Raw genomic sequence first — 25,532 nt, 5'->3', positions numbered from 1 at the left:
AGTAAATAGATCTATCATTCTTGCCAACCCCAGTTATGTCATCCCACCACAATATGTGCGAAACGCAGGGATACCATAAACTTAACGAGGGTTGTACTTGTAATAACATGTCTTAGGTATCATCCGGTCAGTTAAGCTCAAACACTTGGCCGATAATACGTACGATACGCACGTATCTTATAGTAAAGATTTACAACGACAAACTGCACGACTATGCAAACTACCGTATGAGATGAAAGTATAACATATTAATATTACTTACATGAATGTGGATAAACTCACGAAGCATATCTGTAAAAATTGAGTTTCGTACTCAGCAAGCTATCCGTTGATCCTGGCATTTTGGAGGTATGCCTAGCCATACAGTGTGTTCGTGCATCATGGGCTATGTGGGTAAAATTTATTATGGAAATGAAAATAAGCTATTCTTAAAAAGATAGCAAAAAAACTTTATTTTGTAGATAATTAAATGCCACAATTAAGGTGAAGACCAATTAGCGAAACTGAACAACAAGCGATGATTATAAACGAAGAATTAAAGAGAAAATTAATCGCAGATATCGAAGATTCGTGCTATCCGCTTGGTCTTCTGTTAGTTAATATGTACGTTTAGTGAAGATAGTCATTCGGTGTTATTATTTTAGTGTCGACAAGTAATCCTTGCTATTGTTAGTCATGTTTAATTTGAAAAATCGCAAAATTATGAACATATAAAGGTGCTTCCGACGCTGCAAAGCTTACGTCCAGGAATGCTGCTCTATACAGACGATAAATATGTGTGTCATTTGTATGCCGAGAGCATATTTGTTGTCTCTTCATACGCGTATTTTAGTCGTCGCACAGGCCTGGGTCAAGGACATGATTCAGTGCTTCGTGTATAAATATTTATTCCGTGCCCCTTTTTTGTCAGCACCCAATGAAAAAACATGGCTAAATTTACCTGTCACTTGTAGCGAGGCCTACTGTGCATCTCCCGGTAAATAGTAGTCACATGGATACTTCCCTTTCCAACAGCAAACTTGGCATTGTCATTTCGGCTTGTAGATCCAAAGAATTGGTCCTCGAAATGCTATCCTACCATTGAATTCTGAATACTTAAAATTCACGCGTCACAAACACGTGACGCGAAGATTGCAGAAAAACTCTGAGAATGTAGATGTGATGCGGGCTATGCTACGACCTAGGAACGGTGTGTCATGACGCCCAGAGATTTTACGTCGTATCGTTGCGCCAATATGTTCTATCACTCATAATTGGTCCGATAAGCCTCTGCGAAATCTACGACTCCATGAATATTTTCAACTCTTAAGCATTTCTAAACAAATCGTCGTTTGAAGTATTATATCCGGAGCTGGGCTAGCATCCCATTGGATTTGTCTGGCTCAAAGCTAATTAGTAATTCTTTAAAATCAGCGATTTCATAAAAGGTCTGTGTTTGTTGTTATCACTAATTCCTCGCACTCTGAGACAACAATAGCAGTAATGGTAACTTTATACGAATTACATTTGTAGTAAGTTCTCTATATCAGCAAAAATGATGTAAGGATATATTCCAAGATAATAATAACTTTTTTTTTCCTAAACGCCCCATAGCCATTTGCAGTTTTGAACGACGCTAAATCGACGTTTGCAGTAGCTGTTCATGTGTGCGTCTGGCTTCCGTAGCGTCCTAATACTAGGCCTCCCATTTACAAAACAAAAGTATAACAGATAAAACAAGAACTATGGAAAGGTTCAGCGAATTCAGCATTCATACTATTTTCATGACGGTTCACAATGTTATTATTCCTCACTGATTCAGCTATGAACGAATCTGGTCTTCAAGCATTAGTCTTCTCTTAATTAAAATGAACTTTGGATTTCTAACACAGCCAAAAAATGACCAGCACCAAGATACCTTCATATCTCTCATAGTGGCTGGTTTTTGTCGTTTCATAATGAAAAAAGACTAGCCAGCACACGCTAAATAAAACATAGCTCCTCGAATAAAGTAGCGGCCAACTGTCCTGCCATCGAAGCTCGTGCTGCGAAATCGCCCCGCGTACATCCCTTGACCGACTCATACGCGATGTTTATAAGGATTTTCTTAAACAGGTAAAACAAGGTGTCCAGCCATCGTGATGTTCTTCAGCAACATTTATATAATAAATTGCTATATAACGGGACACTCTACAGCTGCTGCAACAACTATTGCATTTGTCCAATACACTTGCATAGAATAGGGAATTTACCTTCCTTACAGATGAACACGCCCCACTAGGGCACACTTCATATCTTTTGGGAAAAGACGCTTTTGGCGGCCAACTCACCATCAGTTTCTGCTAGAGTGTTTGCCATTGTGTCTGCCTTTAACCATCCAGTCGTTTCAACTCTGTTTGTAGTCGTAAAAAAACGTTCAGGAAATATAATCACTATATTATAAAAACTAGAAATAGAATAAAAACTAGAAGAATAGAGTAAATTATAATAACATTTGTTAGTTTGAGCATTAAATAGTAAATATAAGGTATAGGTCAAGTAAGCATTTGACTGAAACGATCGATCTAGACGGACACAGAAATACCGTATTTTTCAGCATCGTTCTTCGATCAAGCGGGTGGATTCGTTTAAAAAAGTGCCTTTATTCAATTTGCCCGTTAACATCTAAGAAATTTATTAGTATAACTTTATCTAAGTAACGTATAGGAGCAGGTCATTGATGGTTACCATCTGTTCGATAGGTTACGAGTGTGGGCACGGGCAAAATGGTAATCAATATAGCCCATTGCTGGGAGCTGAATAGTTTTAGCGTTACCGAAATAATAGTGACCGAAACACCACAGCTCATGTTGCTTCTAATTCTACAGAAGTGAAACATGCACACAAGCGTTATTGAAACTTGTTAAGAAGAGAACTTATGCTTTGTCATTTTGTTTTCGACATTCGTTTCGTTCAAAAACAGCTCGGCTTCAATCCGCCGCCGCCGCCGCCGCAGGAGGGCAATTTAAAGTTCGCCATATGTCGAGCAATCAATGAAAAATCAACGTAAATATCATCTTCGCGGTTCTTCTATCCGAACTACCGGTGCATTGCTACCGGTAATTCGGCCTACTGTTTTTCTTCTGTTCCTTTGCGCATCAGCTACTGCTGTTGAAATTACCTCCTCAGACTCACCTACCATCGCGTTGTGGCCTATGCAAAATTAGTTGCTTCGGTACACCGGCGATTTATGGTAACAGGCAGAACCGGATTGTTAGCGTTGATGACGATATTTCCATAAGGGCCGGTGCAAATTCGATGAGTTCCAAACGGCCGATAGGTGACGCTATGTCGAAAAGACCGTCACTGCTCGTATTTGTTACAGTATGACACAAAACTGGCTATTGAGTTAAGGTGCCAATCGGTTGATAGCACTATCTATTATTGTTATACCCTTCTCGGTCCTGTGGCGGCCAGGTACCGTTCTTGGCCATGGGTGTTTAACTTGACATCATATCGATGCGTTGGCAAATAAACGTGCGTACGTTTTCCTACAATGCGAAGGATATCGGAACAGAGTTATTGAATCAATGAGTTTTTGCTTTTAAGTCTACATGAAAAAAAAATTTAATTTATTAGATGTGTATCGTGCGAAGGGACCTTACAATTATTGGCAGCCGTATACAACGAACGGAACTATCTTTGTATATACAATATATAAATACGCGAAGGCTGTTGTTAGAATGATTCACTCTATTTGGACGAGACTATTCAGAATGTGTTCGTAGAGGCCATTGATCACATGGTGATGAACCTCTATATTAGTAACAGAAACTATAAAGGTAAATTTGTCACTCAATATTTAATCAAGCTTTTATTAGGTAAAATTCAAATTAACTATGCGATAGAAAATTAGATTTTGTATCTGCACAATAAGCCTAATACGGTGCGTGGTTTCCGTTACTCAAGAGGATAACGGTGTATGTAGTCAACGCAGCGCTTCGTGTGGTGTCCTTGCGGTTGTCCTATGGCAGTTTGTTTTTATTATTACGCTGGATCATCTCCAAATATTTTCGTTTATTTCTCTTTTCACGACGATTAACAAACGTTTATTATTTTTACGGGCAAAGGTGCCCTAGAAGATTTTGCTTTTAAATAGACTAACCCAATTTAGAATCATACGTATTACATATTATCGTAACTTATCGATCAGTCACGCACACAGCTCAACTTATTACGATTCTGCCGACTACCGTTACCTCCAGCTCAATGGCGACCGTTACTATAAAAACAGAAATAATTATAGTCGTCGTAATAACAATAATAATGAGTTGGATAAAGCAGAGCGACAATACCTGACGGAAGTATGTCTATACCCGACCCTGTTTCTGGGCCGTAAAGTAACACTAACAATAGCATATACGCATGCAAGGATTACCACTACCGCTACAAAAGCCCTACCAGGATATGTGCTTTACTGGACAAGAGCGTGCCAGTGTCATCATGACGGTATTCTGTTCGACGGCACGCTTTCGACTACTCAATATTCTGTTACCAATCAGCATAGTCCGTGAGCTCGCTTCCGAAGACGCAAGCCAAATCCTGTTTTTTTTCTCTAGTGCAATCATTGCTTGCCTTCGCTGTCGGCCATTTTTTCGGCTCGTTATTTTCGCGCCTGCCCATTTCTGTCTCTGACGTTCTGCGACTGCGTATGGTTCCGACGCCGTATCAATGTAATTCGCTATTGTTAAAGTTAGTTCTCGGCGACTAAGTTGAAGCTCCAGTGTTATTCAACGTTCTATGATGGGCATGACGATAAGCTCTGGTTTAATTTAGCTGCAAGGGAAAGTCCTGTTCCCGTTTTCCTGTTAGGCCGTTTCTGCAACAGCCCTTCTTGTTTCCATCCGTTCTGCCATGTCCTCCTGGTTGGTAACGGTAGACTTGTGCTGCGTTGCCCCTTTCTCGGTGGCAACGCTACTTACGCTGGTAGTAGTACCATGCTCTTCATTCAAGTGGTTTTTATTTAGTCTTTTCTCTTCAGTGTTAGTTCTTCTTTTCTTGGGCTTTCGGATTTCGGGCCGCTTCTGCGACTTCTCCCTTTTCTTCAACGCTACTTCATTGGACCGAAGTGAAACATAACGAAGTCGGCGCTACTTGGACCGAGGAATGGTGCGGATCATATCAACAGCGATAACGACCATGTAAGTAACAACAACAGCAGCAACGTCGTCACAGCAACAATAACAACGAAGACGCCAACAGTAGTGAACTTAAGCGGTGGCACAGGAGGCGCTAGTACACTGTGCAAAATCGTGTCCTTTTCCACGAATTATTCTACGAGGACAAAGGAGACGACAGAGAGAAAGGGCGCATGATTTGCGCACTCCTGCGTTTTCCTTGCTCGCTCGTTATTACATGCGTCGTAAGCTGCCAGCGGCGGCAGAAACTGCGACGGTATTGTTGGAGGTGATACTTGCCTTTATGCTCGTTTTTAGTAAAATCCTTTTTGTCGTCTGCGGCGGCGCCGTCGACGCCAATCGCTACCGTCGCCGGCGACTTGAGCGACGCAATGCTTTCAACTGAAACCAGCACTAGTAATACTCCATTTAGAACTATTATATATAGACCACTATAACGCAAAACGGTGACGCGTTCAGTGAGCACAATGGAAGACCAAAATGATGCTAAAGGGTGATGCCATATAAACCTGACGCTACATATATATATATATATTCCTGTATGCTAATGCTGTAGAGAACGCCTCGCAGTTAGTACGAGTAAGAGAAAAGCTACGCAGAACGCAATAGGTAGTATATTATTTTGGTAAATAGGAACCGAAGTGCAAAAACGATGTCTTGAAAAGCGAAAGTCACGTTTGCGCTGGTGGATTCTTCAAATCATGCAGGTGCGGGTTTTCATGCAGGAGAGGTGACTTCAACGGGAAAAGGTGAAGCAAGTTCATTAAGACGCATAAGAAGGTACACATGTAGTGAAGACCGGCTAGACGCCGTGCTTTCAGCGCTACAAATGCGACATCGGATGTTAAAAAACAGCGCAATAAGACCGTATCTGCGTGAAATAATAGGTGATGATTAGGATGAAATGGAGCAAAGGCTGAACAGGAAAAAACAGTCGTAAAAAATAAAAAGGCCGATAAGTGTAACGGTAACGATAGAAACAGCGGTCTTCTCAAACGTACTGCCACTCTGTGTCTAGCAGATGGAAAAGTTTCTGGTCAGAGTTTCGCTTCGTGGCACATGGCTTATATGAACGTTTCTTTTGAAAACATTAATGTCACATTGGTGATAGATTTATGAATAAATGGTAATAATAACATAATTTTTGATATATATATATATATATATATATATATATACGAAAAGATAGTTAATCATCTCTCAACAATCTATAATAGGAAGTTTACGAACGATTTAAACATAAACAGAAACGATCTATCTTATTGTTAGCTTGAACCTCAACTTGGCGTTCGTTAAATTTCTATTCAGTCAATAAGTCGTGGACAGTAGATGTCGGTCTCAGTTTAATTCTTTATTAGGGTAAGTTATAGTAAAGATTCTCACTTGGTACTTTCATCTTACTGATACGTGCAATGCATGTTGAATCACTGCTTCATGGCTTATAATCTCCACATGCTTGTTCGCCACACCATAGTGTCGTTTCTAATCGTAACGCTTATTTCTACAAGCAAAACTTTCGGCTTGATCTTCTGTCTATTTGTAGAAGCAGAGACACGTTTTCAACTTCTATCATTCTTGTTATCAGATTTCCTTTTATCCATCGATGCCTTGGTTGATTTTGCTTTCGTATTCTTGATGGTTCTTTGAGGGTTAAATGCGGGCAAATTCGAGCTAGAATTTACCCGGGTTTCCAAAATCTACATCATACCTACGCATGTGAACGGAGAAACCAATTGTTGTTTTCTTCGTTGAACTGCTACCATATAGGCACACGACCGACAGGTGTGGGAACATGGAGAAGGAAAATGTTCCTTAAAACAATCGTAACACGAATGGCGCTAGCGACTCGTGTTTTTCGCCGCCTGCCGTAGTGCACTTCGGCCCAAACAGGCCGTACTAACACGGCAGGTCACAGTAGTAGCAGCGGCGGTTATAAGTAGAAAGCGATGCAAGCATATTATGGCAACTTCGTTTTTAAATATAGAACGCGCAGAAGAAAGCTATTCGTCGCATGACTCCGTGGCGCATGGACCCTGTCGGCTGGCTAGACGTTTTCTACCTCACTCAACGCGGAGAACTAGAAGGGGTCGCAAACGTAATCATCTCCATCGTTGTCAGCATTCTGGCTTCTTCTATTACATGACCATAGTTTGATATTATTCCTCAACGTTCGCACTGCTCTTTCTCAGCCACTGGGATGACTTCTCCGAGCTGCTAATGCTGCTCTTTACTAAAACTAAATCTGGCAAAAAGCTAAAGGTAAATACACTCAGCACAACAGTTGGTCAGCGAGCCTTTGGCAATAACACGGGAGTAGCTACACGATACAAGAGAGAGAACGTAATTTGGCCATTTCTTTATGAATCCGTGCCCAATGGTACCTCTACATGTATAATAAATACCTCATGTGCTGTTGTAAGAATGACTAATCCCACTTGCCCGGCCATATAATTTCGATACAGATTGTCTTCAGCTCGGCTCAAACGCCATTAAATAGCGGTTTATAGTAATAATTGGAATAGCAATCGAGGCAGTAGTCATCATTCGTGGTGAAAATCGACAAAAACTTTCTTTTGGATTGGCAGAAAGTTCTAACTAAAAAAAAAAAAAAAAAGAAATACGATTAGGAGTAGCTGTAGGCTAACGCTGAGTGCAGGACAGCATGCTTATGATAAACAGGAAGTTTTGCTGGAACAAATCGAATCTAAAGAACTGAAACAACGGCTCGTGCCATTAAATAAGTTGCAGATAAATCACGAAGTTGCCATGCTGTCGTCTATTGCCTCGACGAGCCCAAGTTCACTATACAAATAATCATCATTTTGCGTATGTGTGCGTGGGTAATCGTAAAAGCGATGATGACTGAATTGGTTAATACTGAAAAAGACTCGTCTGAACTATGCCTGGCAACATCGACTTGCACATTTCAATAGATTTCTTTTGTGAAATTGAAATAGCTTAAAGGATCAGACGCAGATCTGTTCTGCTGAATTTCAGTTTAGTTGTTATTTATATGTATATATATATATAGGTGGTTGATAAGAATTTGCGCTCTTTAGGAATACGCTATTACTTACATAGCCGTGATAGAGAATTCGAATGCATCTGATACAAGGTATTATAGCTTTATATTGCCAAACCCAGTATCGTAGTCGATCAAAAATATCTCTTTTAATAAACGACTATGACTGAATTTTGGAAGCCTTGTCTGCTTATCTGGTCACACATTAGTGTCTTCCTATATATATATATATATATGGTAATGAAATACGACGGTCTTCGATAAAGTTGTAACTAGCTTAAAACAGAGCTATTAATAAATCCTTCTTTTATAGGTGTAGTTTTTTTATATCTGCATGCATAAGGGGTTGAGAAGGGGGTAAGAGGGGGACATGAGGGGTAAGAGAACGACTATTTCATATTCTTTCTAAACTCATAGAGCCACCTTAGCGCATGTTAATCTAGTTTAGGGATTATAAAAATAGCATAGAGTCCTTAAAGATTCGAAAAAAAATATAGATTTACTTCCGAGTCTTGTCGCATGTATTCCGTTAAAATTTAATGTCTGTATTGCTGAACGGCCAAGCAGTTGAAACGAAATATGGAGTTCAAAGGCAGTATATTTACTGTGAATTTCTTGAGCTACACGTAATTCATATTTAACGTAACTGCCCGCAGTGAGAACTCGCGTTTAGATCACTCAGAAAGGACAAAGAGTAGGGAAATTTCCTTGCAATATCAAATTATATTTTGGCTCCTCTGCCGCACACCTTAAATTACCACAACAACCACAACTTAAGCACCTTAAATTGAGATATTACCGTACAACCTCAGCTATAGGTAGTACAATGCATATATATTTTCAATAGCTTTATAAATATATATGGGAAGAAAATGTTGATTATCGTTATCCAGCTTTTTGCTACGTTTTATTGCAATCAATCGGCAATCTCTTCTTCCGCAGGACGCGCAAGTCGTGCTCCGGGCTGCGGCGCTGATTGGACAAGCGAGACGAGTTATTGAGGAAATCGTTCTAGAAACCCTACTCACTCTTCACGTTTCATCAATGAATGCATACGTTTTCCTAAAGAGACGTTGAGCAGATCGAGCAAAAATAAAAATCATCGAAAATAGAACGTTGCCTTCTGCCAGTCTATCCGTGTATACACCTAGATGTACCGACGGCCGGGCGCAACCCGTTGCCGTTGGTCCACTGATACCATTTTAGAGAAAGGTTAACACGGTCTGGACCGTTTTGCTGCAGGTAAAATCGCTAAAACCACCCAATATTCCTACAGCAGTAAAGACGTTTTCAGGCCATTTGGCTGTTCCATTAAACAATATTACCATACATATATAAGGGTTTTATAGGTTCCGTGGATCATCCGTTCAGCACGTACTAACGAAGCTAACGGGTCTTTCGGTAACATTTGTGTCGTTCGATAACAAGCGTAGTCCAGTTAAAGCGGCTTGCACGTGTATGTACTTTCACGACCACATCTGCCCTATTTTGAGGCATTGTTGACGTTCCTCTCTGAACTTCTCTTGTTGAACACCTCCCGGTTTAACGACTGCGGGTATGTATCCTCCCTCCCCCCCACCCCCCACCCCATTCACAGTCATTGCTGATGTATTAATCATCGGCGCATCTTTTGGCGCCCCTCGACGCTCGTATCGAAATTCATAGCTCCTTGCTTTTTTCTGTAAGCAAAAATGCTGACGTCAGTGGCTGCAGTAGCTGCACAAATACTTCCATATGTTTAAACAAAAATAGTTCCGTATATTTCAAAGGTCACTTGGGCCGCATCCACCGTCTTCTGTATCTTAACCTTAACAACTTAACTAATAAGCGTTCTAAAACCACAAAAAATAGAAGCATTATATGGCTGTTTATATCGAATACGTAGGTTATTACGTTGAATTAATGAACTTAATACGATACACATCCAACAGATTTCGGAACACGTTAACGGTCACGGGTTCGTAAAGTTTCGCGTATGAAACACTGAGTAACACAACTGAGAGCATTCCTAGCCATCGCACAAATTTTAGGAGTAAAATTACAACACTAGTCGTAGTCAAACCTTCCTGGGACAGGGTACAAATTATTTAACGTTCGATACAAATATTAACAGTAAAAGCGTACTATTCTGATAGTCCATCTAAGAATGTCGCTTAGTGGTTTGTTGTTATACCGGGAGCATTCAAACGTCGTTTCGCATTTGTGATATCTGAGCAGAGGGGGCAAAACCGATAAGACCAAGTTGTTCAATTTTCTCCTTTCAACAACGCCTAGCACACAGAAACCCATATTGCGGAATTTACAGAAATTCCGACCCGGATATGGGGTTATAACTTGCATTGGAGAAAAGGATTCCCCCCAAAAAAAAAACAAACAAATGAAGGCGTCCCGTACGGCTGTGAGATGAGGACAACGTTTTCAACAATCTTACGCAGACGTCGGCAGGGGTCGTTATTGCGGCTCCATCGCGCGAAGCTCACTGGTGACGATAATGGCTTCCCACTATGGGACCTGCAACGCCATGAATGAGCACCTCTGGTCGTAAATAAACACACATCATTATTTCAAATCCGATACATGCGCTCATCATAGGGAAGCGTCGCTCAAAAACCCAATGCTGAGAAGAAGTCTGAAGGGAAAACACGAAGACAAGAGGGAAAAGGCCGCCCCGAGCAAGAACATCCCTTGTTTAAGATCTAGACGCTTCTTGGCACGTAGTCAGCCAGGGCAATCTGCTCGCTAAGGGGTGTCACAGGACGATTTGCCCTGTCGGCTAACGGAGCGGAAGAGATGTTCAACAGCGCGAAACAGACGCAAGTCATTCAGTAAACTGATTTCGTCGTTGATGTCCAGTATAGGGCTGAAAAAAGGTGAGCACCCTTTGTGTGTCTAATAGGTCAACGCTCTTCCTTCCCAGCTTCGTTCCTTCTATACTTCCTTCTATACGTACTTTCGCCCTTTTTATACTTACTTCAAGCTGACAGCTAAACCACGAATGAATAGCTTGCATCAGAAATCCCAGAGTTAGGCCGTTACAAAGCCATTCTCTAAAGCACGCTCCACGTCAAAGTCCGGAAACGCCGGGAAATTTTTACCAAAGTTTTCGATTCCTTAGAAAGTGTTTCTGTGAATTTTTGCCGAATGCACTACTAGTCTGTCACTCGTACCCATAGTCACCGATTTTTTTAAATTCTCTGTTATAACATTCTTCCAGTCAACATCTGGCGGGGTTCTAAGTCGAATAGCATACGCTTCGACCTACTGAGACTGTCTGAATGCAAGCTTTAATTCGCGCTGAATAGGGTTAACTACTTTATTGGTGATTTGATCATGCTTTTCTATGATTCCAATTATGCTTTTGCAGTCTATTTTCGTATCGCTAATTTGTACTTGATTATAAAAACAGACCCTCCATCTGGGCATTACGATGACTCGCGTACATATAATTTATATTTATAGCATTCTTAAATAGCTCATAGAAATTATGCTTATTAATACTTATACGTGAACTCCCTTTCTCTTTCAGGGTCAAATGGTTTCGCTTCGGCTTATTACCGATCCTATCTCGTTATATGTCGTAAACGGACACTTCGACTCACGAACACGTCTTCCCTTCTCTGATCTCCTGAGCATCATCGTGTATCCTCGTTACAGCCCCGCCTCTCCACTTCCGGACTTCTGCAAAAGAAGTGGCGGCGCATACTGTCTAGATTGGCCCTATACAACGACCGGGTTCATCATTTTTACTTTATTTCGGCAGCCCTAGCGTGGCTGGAACTATTTCCAATGTCTTTGAAGCAGATACCACGCGCCTTCGTCGTTCAATCGCCAGGGCCAACAGCCATTTTCAGTCGTTGCTGCCGTCGGCACTCACCGCCATTTCAAATGCGTTCATACCTTATTTTCTATTTGCACTCGTGCAGACGGGTGTCCGGGGGTGTGGGACTATTGGTACTGTCAATAGGCTAAACCACAGAGAGTAGCGAACGCCGGTTAGCGCATCAGTCGTAGTCGCGGCTCCTGCTGAAGTCCATCGCTAAGCGTCGCTATGACTCATAAATGTATATATATAGATAATTTGTGAAACGTTGCTGTGCACGAGATGAAGCGGGCGAGGGAAGTACCGCTCGGAGTCGTGCGTTTTCTTCTATTTTTGATGATGATCTATATCTTCTCTTGTGACGGCCGCAGCTCATATTGCCGTTGAATATAAGAACGATTTGAGTCCCTGCTCGCGTTTTTAGTCGATGACGACATAATTGCTTCGGGCGTCTTGCTGCAACAGGGTGCTACCCCTCTACGACAGGCTCGAATTCACAATAAATAATGCAAACGGAGAGCGGGATGACCGCACAAAACGAGCTCGGCTTTTGCCTTTCTTTTCCGCAGATGTTTCCTCTTACGAACTATCTAGATTGTATATATACTACATATATGGACAGCGATGGCCGTAGGAGAAAAACAATACAATGAAAGAATGAGACACAAGGATAATCAAAATCATCGTTCGAGACGCTCAATTAACGTGACCGAGCTCAGCCACATGGACTGACTATTACAGGAAATTTTATCCAACATATTGTTATTTTCTATATAGGTAGGTCCTAGCAGCAGAGTACCAACATATTCACACTTTATTACTATCCCAGGTGAAACTGCCACGAAACAGACTCCGTCAGCGTGAAGGATAGATCAACATATATGTACCGTATACGGAGCCTCTTTTGCACACAACGACCATTTGAATAATAGTAATGATACTATTTATAAAAACAAAATGCAGAAAACTAATTTTAGACATTTTTAATTTGTGCTTCTTTATCGTAGAGCGCTGCTCGGTAGAACAGCACCGCATTGTATGTTACCTGTACCTGCTGCCGAAATATTTACACAACAAAAAAAAAAAACAGATTTTTGATGCTTCTTGTGATCATGATTATAATCAATAAAATGTCATGTATATCAATACTAACGTATAAATAATAATAAATTCCGAAATGCAGATATACATATATATATATATATATATTGTTTTTATCATATGGTTGTTATTGAAGAGAAACTGGTGTGCAAACACCGGTATTATTATAATTTTTAGCGTTATTTTATCACAATACATTAATGGATGAATTTTAGTGAGAGAACAACATCAGACATTGTATTGTACCCAGTAGATTTTTACGGGTCAACGCTTTGTCCTTGGTACTTTTCCTCTCGGTCTGTCAGACGTTAACCTCTTTTGGCACAGTAACAAGAGAAGATGTTGATATAATATATATGTATATATAGATAGATACAATAACGTAATAGATCGTGCGGGTGTAAAGCATAACGCAACGAACAGTAACCGACAAAAATAATAAAAGAAAACGTATCCAGGTCACATGAGCGAATTAATTAACAAGGCTGGATAAGAGTCGAATCTTAAATTCTTCCTTATATCTTGTCACTCCCTTGCAGATGTGCTGCTCCGCTTTTTGGGGCCTTGACCGCGGCGTCTATCGCGACAGCTTGTGCTATTGTGAAACCTAACAAACGAAGGCAATGGCTCGACGTGGACAATTTTTTCTCGGCGTTCCCATCAGACGTCATTCTTGTTTCGCAGGGATTGAGGCGACCGGCTGAAGTCGTCAGACAGACACACACATCGAGTCACATTTAGCAAACGGTCAGTCGTTGTATCATCAAACACAGACTATCGTCGCTAATTAACATGCCGTTACTATTTATATTCTTTGGGATCACAGTGATGATAATGGCAGGAACAGTAAAAATTTTCCTGCCTAGGGCCAAACTTCCGTTAACATTATGTTCTACTCTGCCTTAGAGCAATGGCTACGATGTAATTCATGTCGGTGTGAGGTATCACATAGAGCTTCGGTGTATATAGTTGTGTGGTCATAAGAAACCGTGATGTACGGCTTAATTTGGTAAAACCAACCGAATATCATGTAAACGACAAAGTAAGAAGGCGTTGGTCGAGCAAAGAAGTCTTAGACCTTGTGCGTCTATTGCAACTTACTTTTAACATGTAGCCATGTTTTTGTTGTTATTACAGTTGTCGTATCCGGAGCAGATCGGGGAGGTCTTGACAAACGGAACTCATACGATGATCGTACTGTCGTAGTTAGGAAAGTACTTTTGCTGATTGCTTTTTTTTTTTTTCGCTAAATTACGTACCTAATATTAAATCTAATCATATGTGAAATGTTTTAATTGAATCTATGAAACTGCAAAAAGAAATTGTTATTATAAGTCACAAACAAAAAACCGTTTCGACAATAAGGGCACGCTTTGCTGTTACCAGAATGTGTTTTTTTTTCGTGATCCGAAACCAGTGGCTTTAAATCTATGGGGCGTTAGTTCAAACGTTATCCCACGACACAAAATCAACCTGTTAGATATTGTGAGCGAATTTTCTTCAAGCTCTTTAATACTCCTTGACGGATCTCTAGACAACAATTTGTTTACCTGCAGTTGTATGCTTAAAAGGATAAATGTTAGCAAGAATAATGGCAACACTTGCGGTTAGACCAACTGAAGGAGAAAGGCCACATAGGATACAAGATAGCAAGATATGAAGGCCGGGATAAAATTCACGACGAAAATCAACGCGCACATCCTCCATAAGTTTCTTTTACTTTGCAAGTAGTTAACAGTTACGGTTGATTTGCTTGAGTAAGCGTTTTTATTCCGCAGATCCGATGTATCGAAGCGGAAACGATGATCGCTCCGTCACTTGCCGAACTTGCATGCCAATATAGTTAAGTACAATTTGAATAATCGCGCCGTTGTTGAACTGCACGTAGGCGGCGGTCGGAAAGACAACAAATGCATCCAGCGAAAGAGCGGTCGATGTGACCAGGCCGATTCTATTAAAGCCCTTTCTATCTATGCACGTCCACTGTTCGTCGTGTCCTGACTAACATTCATGTGACGTCCACGCCTGGCCAATTTGCCGAAGCAGAAATAACCAGACTCCTATCCACTATATGGCGCTATGTTATGATCTCGCACCAGTCTGATCATCCAGCAATCGTTACTCATTAGAATGCAGTTCAACGACCTGGCAATTCGTGTGGGGACTAGAAATCGCGAATGGAGCGGCATTAACGTATCAATCACGTACACGAACGCCCCATAAATGAGGGCTTATCATATGTATAATTTTACGAAAATAGACAAAGAGCATTCACAGTGTGCACTCATTACTAACAGCACAAACAAAGCATCGCAAACATTTATAGTCAACCTTACGTAACAGATTCGGTTTCGAACAGCGGTGTTATATGAAAGCCTCCCCCTACCCCCCCCCCCCCCCCCCCCCCCCAAAAGAAGTCTTTTCTAAACCCTTAACAGCAGTATCACCATTGTTATCTGAGAAATGTCAGTAGTATCGAACGGTCAAGCCAAACTGTACATTGAGAAATCAAGTAGGTTACCTATACGAACTGCTAGGAATAGCAGTGCAACAATGGCCGTCGTAGTGGAACATACGACGAACTGGCGAAGTGCTTTCCCCCCAATGAGTGTCGACTGGAGATCGTAAATTATCATCGCTGTCGTTTGTTTGAAAGTGGTCAGCAACAAATGGGCTAATGCAACTTCAGCAGTGGTAACTGAATAGCCGGTCGTCCCGGGTCGGCCGATTCAGTTCGACCGAACTTCACATACAAATTAGCAACGGCCAAACAACAGATCCGACTGGCGTCAGCAGCAGCAACGAATATACATCTATGCAATAGATGAGAGCGGCGTAGATGACCCAGGAGCGTGACGTTACGGCATATGCATAGTTATGCACCGTTGGCTCCTGCGGGACAGGGCCTTATTTTGTTCCTGCATTATGTATCGATGCCCTCCGCCGGGCATCTCTGTTATGCGATTCGTTACATGTGTTTGTGATGATGCATGAAGCTATCACGACAGTGACGATCGCGATACTGCTTTTTATTATTCAGCTTGAAAATTCCTCGACTTCACCGTCTAGCGCGTGGGTGCCTATATATATATATAGTTGCACGCGACGTGTTGACACGCGGCCTTGTGCATGCACAAACAATGCAAATTGTAACTGGTTCTTGGCTAGCTTGAACATGCCTGAGGTAAAAATCGCGATGGCTAGTGCTGCGTCATCTGGGGGCTAATATACGGGGGCGAATTATACGTGTAGGGATCAATTGATGCAGATTACAAGTGTTGTTTTTGCGGCGAACGCATCTCCGCGGTTCCATTACAGTCCAAAGCTTTCTTATCTGGTTCAGTCTAATTGTGTTTTAACAATTTTCAAGTGTGAATCTGTTTAAAACCATACTGAAAATGGTAACATATCGACGCTGTTATCTTTGTTTGTTTTAAGCTGCGTGAAGTTTCAGCGACTACTACTGTAGCAGCATTTTTTCTGGAAAATTAGCCGGTTCACGCAATTTGAATTCACGGAATGGCCAACGGTGACGTGCAATCGTTACCACAGATCCCGCCGAGTCAACGGAAACAAAAAGACGTTTACCCACCACCAATTGAATTACTTAGTAACTCCCAGTGCAATAAGCAAAGCATAATCCCCAGCGCAGCATTTTAAGAACCCTCGCTTGAAAAATGTAGACCAAATACTACTGCTGTATAAATACATGATACGTAATTTTACGCACATCGAAATTATTTGAAGATAGTAGCGTGACACCTGGGGTGTCACGTTACTATTCTCAATTAATTTTTGTCCCGCCTCGTCCTATATCACTGCTAGACGGACGGAAGTCTGTCCATGTCAGCGTGTCCCTGAAGACTAACACGTAAATGCGTTACCCATTAAGCTATCGCGGGTATGTGCGTCGTACGCCTATTTAATTAGGGTGTCATTTTTTCGAAATCCGCTTAAACGTATTCTAACATATAATATAAAAGCAACGTAAATAGAAGCAAAGCAACATTCTGCTCGAGTACAAGTGGCCGTATCAGTATCAATCAGACGCAGAGTTGTTGGTCTTCCTATGACATTGCGCAAATTCGAGGTCGTGGTCGGATGTATGGTTCACTATAAGCTGGGGGAACAACTTTACGACATTTATTAAGAAGAACTTCCGACTCGAGTCGTGACGGTATCATTGCAAAAAGAGAATAAAACTCAGTCGATAAAATTACTATTTATATTTAACACTACAGAAGATTTACTATTCAGATTGTTTTGATCATGATTCATCTTTGGAAAACGCAATACGACACGTATACAGCAGCTTAAACTGTTGTTAGATCCATCTTTTGGTCTTGTAGCGTACGTTGACGTAATCCGTATCAGCGTGTATAGTGATACTTAGCTAGCAATTCGTTACAGGTCTGCGATCCTCATATGTGGTTTTCTAGTCGAAGAGAGTCCTTACCGCGCTGTAGCAAAGGTACCCATTTCTTGATAAGTAATCCCGCAATGCCTAATTAGACCATCACTTCAGCTTGATTATATGTTGCTGAAAAATGTACGATACAACCACGCAGTACTTCAATAGACAGGAGTCAATTGTCGAAATAGCTCACACATCAAACTACATTTCTCCATAGACAAGATAGTACGGCCTGGGTCGAACAGCCGTCGGACCTAAATAGATTGCTACATATATAAACTACAGGCTACGTCTGTAGATTTGTTTCAACGAGACGCGTAGTGGGTACTTTGCCGTCTGAAAGGATGCGTCACCTTTTGATGGCTGCTGTAAATGCACTCAATAAGCTAGTAACTTAGTATGTACAACAACTGCAGCTCGATTTATAATATTGTGCCACGTCTGTGGCACACTCAGACTAGCCTGATAGGGTATGTCTAATTCAAAAATGTTACCGTTTATGGCCTAAACAGGCCCTCGTACATCTAAACTCTGTACCAACGTAGGAAAACATCTGAGGTCATCAAAAATATCTCAAGTCATTGCTATACTCTCGCATAATAAACTGCGTTTTAAATGCTTTATCGTTTTCAATTGACATCAGACTTTCGTGGTGGTTATGTATGCTGCCTGCGACTCTTTGTAGGACGAAGTAGCTAATATCAAGCCGGAAATCATCGTGACTCCTACCGTGACGGATATGCTCGGGACTGAATCGCTTACCCGCTACAACTAAAGACCTGCCCGATTCACGGCTTCTGACGCCGCCAACTCGCAACGTCAACTCGTTCTTTTCCGATGGCAATCGAAGTTCTGCCATAAGTATAATAAACGAAGTTGCCCCAAAAAGATTCACTCCACAACGACGCTCAGCGTAAATAATGTACAAGATGATACGAAATTATCTGTATATGTACGCCTCAGATCGTGCCCACAAAGTATGGACGATACAACAATTACTTAAATCAGAGGATCGAATGTTGACTAACACTTGTACATGTCGAGCGGGTTAAATATTATCTAAGAGAAAAGACGAAAAGGATTTCGATCTTAGATGATATTTTTACGCGTTGCCAAACGGTACACAGTTTTATTGTTTTGACCATGTCAGCAGAAAGTGTTTGTACCACGCGTCAGAAATAAAGACATTAAAGAGGTAATAATGATCTGGTTTCAGCACTGCTTTTGTAGAAGCTTCAACAGGTAGTTCAGCCTTGTTTTCAACCAAGCAGTGTTTCTCTCCTTCTGACCGAGTTCATGTTTAGCGTCTATAATATAATGTATATAGGCCCATAATATCGTAGAGATGTGAAATACTGTGTCTCCATTAGCTACGCTCAAGAGCCTTACCTAATAATGGCACGCTGATAATTTTTCTGTGTCAACTTTATGCACGAAATGCTGTGTGATAGTCCATCGTTACCTAATATCGTATGGCGTTGCTTAGTTATGGTAATGTTACACTTAACATCTATTGTATTACAAACGACTTGTCTGTTGCTTTTCTGCGCTGATCCACCATGTCACGATCACTAGTCACACACAATCGCTAAGATGTTTAATGCTAAACTAAAAGCGCCGATTTCGTAACCCCGACTCGGGACCGGAGTCTAGCGAATATCACATTTAGACACGGGGGTCACATCATCCCACATGCGCACACATACATCCTCATATACTCATCAACCTTTTCTCATCGAGAAATCCATACAAATTTCCAGATCGACAGACAGATCTCCTTCGGACTAATCCGCTAGCTGGCTACCTAGCAGATAAGGAGCCCCCTCTTGTCTTGCAACGCATAGCGATGCCAACACCTCACCAGCACCAGATGGCCACAGCTGTACTGGTCATAGGAGGGACGGCTATCGCGTCACGGGGGCGCGACGCAACCCCTGCGGCTGACGTCTAGCATTGACCTGGACACTGCCGCCGCCACTACCTCAAGCGATATTCCATTGTGATTATTTTTATTTTCTCTCGTTTCCATTTGCCATCGTTCATTTTCGGAGCCATCGGTGTCTCTGGCCTTTTATTGCGATCTGCTCGTATTGCTGGCGCCTTTGCTGCTGTCCCGTCTGTCATCTGCCCATTGCGCATCTGGATGTCAGCGCCTGCAAAATATATATATTCATAATACAGCTAATCACATCGACTCTGTCGCCCATATTCGTTGTCAGACAGCAGCGCCACAGCTGCTGCGGTGACGGCGCTGCTGCTGGGCGTTGATATCGCTGTCGCGGCCGCTGCAGATGCTGCCTAGCAACCTGCACCTGCACTTGTTGTCTGCTCGTTCGCCGTCTGGTCGTTCATTTCTTTCTCTCCTCCGATTTCGTTTATTCACCGCCGGCATCGGCTGTTGCTGCTGATGTTGCCGAAGCGGTAGCTACTGTTTTTCATTTATTGAAAGTTTCATTCGGCCATTCGTTGATACCTCGGTTTGGTGGTCACTCGCTCCGTTCTTTCATTCAGTCATTGAATTGCTCACATGTATTCACATGCTGCTAGTGGCGGCGGCAATGCATACAAACCGCTCCTAGGACACGTGCTGTGGGGGGTCGGGGGAGCGGAGATGCCATAGACTGATGGCGCTGCCAAGATAATGCTATGTAACCGCGTTCATTTATCGAGCGAAAGCACCGACGGCCGCGGCAAAACCGTCATGGACGACGGCGAGAACGATGCCGCCGCAGCGATCGTTTCATTCTTTTGATTTTGATATTTTTCTTCGATCATCATCATCGCCGCTTTAATGGCAACAACATTTTCGTCGTCTTCGGCATTTTTCTCTGTACTATGATAGCGATAGCGGTCGATAACATTGCTGACATTGTTGCAGCTGTTGCTGTTGCTCTCGCTGCTACCCCATTACACGATGTGCAAAGATAGGGGGTGGAGGCCTGGGGCCGCGGCAGTTGGTATCTGAACACAGGACAAAGGCGACCTGCTAAGTTATATTACAACGTTACATCCCGTGCATACATAGCACACACACGTACGCATACACGCACCCGAATCACGTGCTATCCACTCACACCCAGACAGTCACACCCGCCAGTATTACCCCGAACTTATACACATTCACTTCTGCAACAACAACAACAACAACAAAGACGACAGAGTACAAGGAAAAGGGGTATGACGTCGATGGACAAAATAATAGTGATAAAAGTCACTACCAACCAGGCTCCAATGGCCTGAGTTACGTCGGCTTCGTTGCCCCTTCACTACTTTAAGGGGGCTACAAAGGCCTTCCCCGCAATGCGGTGCTCTCCCTTTTCAACGTAAGAAATTAAAAAATGAATGAATGAATACTAGTCTAGACATATCGCAGCGAGAGAAAATGGCGTCTGCAGGAGAGCCTGCGCAGGATAATTCCGTTTATCAGCGTCATCAACAGCTGCAGCAGTAGCGACGACGACAGTGAGAACAAACGCGCCAACTGTGCGATGTAATTCGATCATCTTTGTCATTTTTAGCTTTTTTAAGACATTATCATCTATATAAACGGCCTGCCAGTAACTTGGTCAACCATTCTTCTCTCGGAAAGTAGCTCTATCGCTTCTTTGCGGATATACCGTATGGTATCATCGATCACCCCGTTTCAGCGCGCGTCTCTGCGCGAGTTTGTTTCTCAACGTTATTCTGCTCCTGCATCATCTTGGCACCGTACGGAGGTAGATCCATTGGCTGCTCATTGTTTAATAAATAGTGGAATTATTGTATACAGCATTTCTTTAATATTACAACTGAACTATGGCAATTAATTGTAAAAGGAAAATCTTCACAGCATCTAGTGGAAATGCCACACCATTATACGCTCATACATTTATATCTATGTGTATATAACGCGCAACTTTAAAGATCCCTGGGTACATTTGCGAATATGAAATCTTTTCGTCTCCGTAGGGGACTTCAGCGCTGCTAGCCAATTAGAGCGTCAGTTAAGTTGCATTTATTCATGTTGGCTGATGAACGGCAGAGAAGAACTGGACGCTATGATAGCTTTGCTGCGGCTGATAAACGATATAATAGTTCAACATAATAACTAGGTGACCATTTAGTTTGGTTATTCAGTCATCAGACGTATTACGCTCTATCAGATATCGTCTGCTCGCCCCCGTTGGATGGGCGGTCAACGGTTACTTTGCACTTAAGTTCACCCAGGGAATATCACCCTTTACATGTCGACTTCTTTTAGGCGACCGCAGCATGAGTTGTCACATTTACCCCCCACACACTGACGCAGTATGAAGGACATCTAAATAGAAAATCCTTTGTGTACCGTTGCGGACTTACAATAGATAAATGATATTCAAAGACGTTGAATGCAAATAATAATAACGATATAGCTTAGTTAACAATATGGATTTAAATGAAAAATATAAATACTCTCCGCAATTCATCTGTAATGAATATGACTATTTCTCTATTTATGGTACTAACATGAAAGGGATACTTGATGTCTGGCTATGGCCGACGCTGAAATGGACAGAATGACATAACCGATCTATTTGTTCTAGCCTAGAATTGAAATGTCGCAGTTACAGGTTGTGTTCTTGTAATAGAGGATTAAAACATAAACAAAGCTTCCATATCGTAGTTTGTGAAATTATGTCCACCATATTTTTTCGACAACACAACGACATATTTTTACACGCAAGTGCCATAGTCTATCGTACTCATATCCTAAATAAAAGAATAATGATCAATATACATTTTAATAGCTTACTTACGATAATAGCTAAAATATTTTTAATTCTATGTCTTATATAAGGCTAATTCTCTCCATCGTTAGACAACTATCTTTGTATTATCAATTAACGAGATTTGAGTTTTCCACTTTATTTCAAGATATACCAATTATCTATTTGAACGTATTCTTCTTCACTATTTCCTTTTTAATCCACGTTTTAACATAACATTTCCTTACTGCCATAGTGGGTAACGTGTTTGCAGGGTAAAGGCAGGAATACATAATGAGGTAGGTTTGGGCGAATTTAGACATAGGTCAACATAGTTTTGCCTTTGGTAGCCGACCGTAAAAAATAATGTCTAAAGGCTTATATACAACACGCAAAAAAATACACTATTAGCGGAGGTTCTTCTGTTTAATGTTTATTTCATCTCAAATGACCTACGTACAATGCAGTGGAGTGAATTTTAGGGGCTGATGGATGATGATGGAGAGGGATATGCCGCGTCATATATTTTGCCACGCGACTCAATATATTTATTGGATTTTATTACGCTGATCTAGTGGTGTAACGGGCAAAGCGGGCTCAGGTCATCTGTTTCGGGTTCTACTGCCACATTGTTTCAAGCTGCTGGTTCTTTGCCAATGAAATGACATGTACCTACGCCCGATTTCAAATTTAAAAATTGGTTTACATGATATTTGATGATGTTTATTATATATAATGATGATAAACATTATCGTTATTTATTTCATCGAGTTCTTTCTTAAAGTTCTCTGTTTAGCCAGTATCTACATAACACATAATTTTACTATAGCAACAGATGCTGAATTTGCAATATTTTTCCAATAAGTTTTAAATTTTTAGAAAGTATTAAAAAATAAAGGTATTAAAACATGCCGAACATTTTGAATGGGATTAGAAATTTTTCTGTTTTTTCCCAAAACGTTTATGGCACGTCAATTATTTTTATTGTGCAATTAATGGCTATAAAGAACACCAATGCTCAAGGACTAATGTGTGTACAGGATGATGATGTTTTTCATATGTATGTCAATAATCGTGGCGTTCGTCGCACAAGTAATGTAGAGAAGTATTTATTGGATAGTTGTCCTACGATTTTCGGATCTCGACACACTGATTTCCTGTGCAGTAAAAGGTCTAAAACCTAATTCGTTTGATAGATGGCCTAACTTTAGACCAGAAAAGGCTGTCATGCTTTTTTCTAAAGGTGATTTTTTGAATTCTTGTGAGGTCTCTTGCATTTTTGCCAATTGTTTCATTAGATATTCAGCACTATCAAATACTTCTAACGTTTTTGAAAATGGTCCCAAATATTCATGTAGTTCTAAAGTTTTTTTAGGACCAATGCAGTTTCGTTATCTGGTATCTGATTAAAGCTAACAAATGGCCTATTGCAAATATACTTTTCTCATAAAAAACCAAAGTGTTCATTACAATACGCATTGGTCCTTAGGCTTGATCGAGTTATCCAATGCAGCCATACTGAACGTTGCCCAATAAATACATTTTAAGGCAATCACAGTGTTTGACTGTGATTACCTTAAAAATAAAAAATTCTTTCAAAAACACCTTCGAAAAAAAATAGGGCATTTTTTTTGTCTAAAATTAAGCCTCAGAGGCCTAATCCAACATCAAAAAAACGGCTTGTGTCGAGCCATTGAATCCGATACGACTTGGAGGACACACGCACGTATACTCTAGAGTAGCTTTAATTTTTTGTTGGCTTGGTATCACATTTTTTTCTTCCTTTTCCACATTATCTTGCTCTCACTCGACTCATTATTTGAGTTTTTCCTTAATTCATTTTTCTATTATCTATCTGCTTGCATATTATTGAATCAAAATAATTTTTAAATTACTTGTGTTTGTTCATAGGGATTGCGTTATGTAAACTATAATGGGCGAAAAAAGGGGCAAACGTCAAACCTGGTGTATTTCTTGATAGGCAGTGGCTGTTTCGCAACGCGGTTGCTTCGGATTGGTACAGTATATAGAATTCAACCGCTAATGTCGTCTGCATGCGAATTAATTTTCTAAAAATTTTTATTCGTTGCTTCACCACTTGAGTGTAGATGTAAGACTTTGCATAATTCGTAAAATGAAACATCACTTGATTAAAAACTTAACTTGAGTCACTTTTAATGATGGTAATCTTAGTAATCATTTTAACAAATGTTTTGCTTACAACATTAAGTCACATACCTACCTTTTTTATATTACTATATATTTTAAAGTTTGAATATTCTTTGTTATCTGTCTATAGTTGAAATTACTTTTAGCATAGAGCCTTCAAGTACGAAGAAGTATTACCTACTAACTTTTTTCGATGCTAATCTCAGTAGCACCTCTGTGGCACTCAGGTAATTCGCTACATCTATCAGTCATTTGGCAGAAAATTGTCAGTCCGCTTGATTACAACGAGAACAAATCGTATTACTCAAGATCTCTGTAAAACGTATATTAAGGGATTCACTCACTACACTATATTCGATCAGAACAGTAATTCGTTTGCTTAACTAATTTATGTGACGAGTTCAGTATCAATATTTATCGAAATTTCATAGAGAACAGACTGGAATCTTTTTTAACGTAATTCTGTTCTCAAGCAAGCGATTTATTTTTTATCAGGATCAATTTGATTTTTTTACGCTCGGGCTACTTTTATCTGTTATGAAATCATAGCTTAATTAATTAATCAATGCTATTCTAATAGACTGAACGTTATACGATTATCTGGTCACCGCCTCTCTTATACGCTACTGATTTTTCTAATTCTCAAGTGTACAATTGACTTATTTTATAGGCATTTACTTTTGAAACTTCTTGTAATAAAGGATGCCAACTCTATGCAAGCAGTGTCCTTAACTGGTTGGCGAAAGTCTCTATTCGCTGGGAGTTGCATATTTGCAAGCTTTTAACCCTAAACTCATTTAGGTGGGTATTCAATTTCTATTTTCTTTATATATTATTATAAATAAAAGATAGTATTCTACCTTAACTTACTGGAGATTCATAGCTGCTTTATGATTAATCCACCATATAATTTTCTGATTTTCTTATACGCACTTCATTGTCAAAAAAACTATTTCATTCCGTGTTTCATTACAAGTTAGAGATAACAATCACTTGTTTTTTCGAGTCCTCTTTCAACTAATAAATCCCATCCGGGCGCTGACTTATCGTTTGACAAGATATTTGATCTGATGGCTCCTTGCTATTACTCGGAATAATGCTCCTTAATCGACGGAAACAGATCCTG

The 25,532-nt window shown here is 40.7% G+C and overlaps 1 long non-coding RNA gene across 3 annotated transcripts in view; it reads left to right on the top strand.

The window, feature by feature from the left end:
- Positions 1–14,481, top strand: part of LOC111261490 (uncharacterized) — a 28,176-nt gene extending 13,695 nt beyond the window's left edge. The window contains exons 1-4 of one of the 3 annotated variants that reach the window (XR_002680994.2): positions 2,671–3,800; positions 5,000–5,159; positions 13,639–13,846; positions 14,237–14,481. This is a non-coding gene — a long non-coding RNA (uncharacterized LOC111261490). The other 2 variants (XR_002680993.1, XR_015311516.1) reach the window with 2 other exon arrangements.
- The last annotated feature ends 11,051 nt before the right edge of the window (positions 14,482–25,532 follow it).

The sequence above is a fragment of the Varroa jacobsoni genome, unplaced genomic scaffold, assembly GCF_002532875.2.
Source record: "Varroa jacobsoni isolate VJ856 unplaced genomic scaffold, vjacob_1.0 scaffold_562, whole genome shotgun sequence".
NCBI classification, from domain to species: Eukaryota; Metazoa; Arthropoda; class Arachnida; order Mesostigmata; family Varroidae; genus Varroa; species Varroa jacobsoni.
This window is presented reverse-complemented; position numbering and strand designations above follow the sequence as displayed.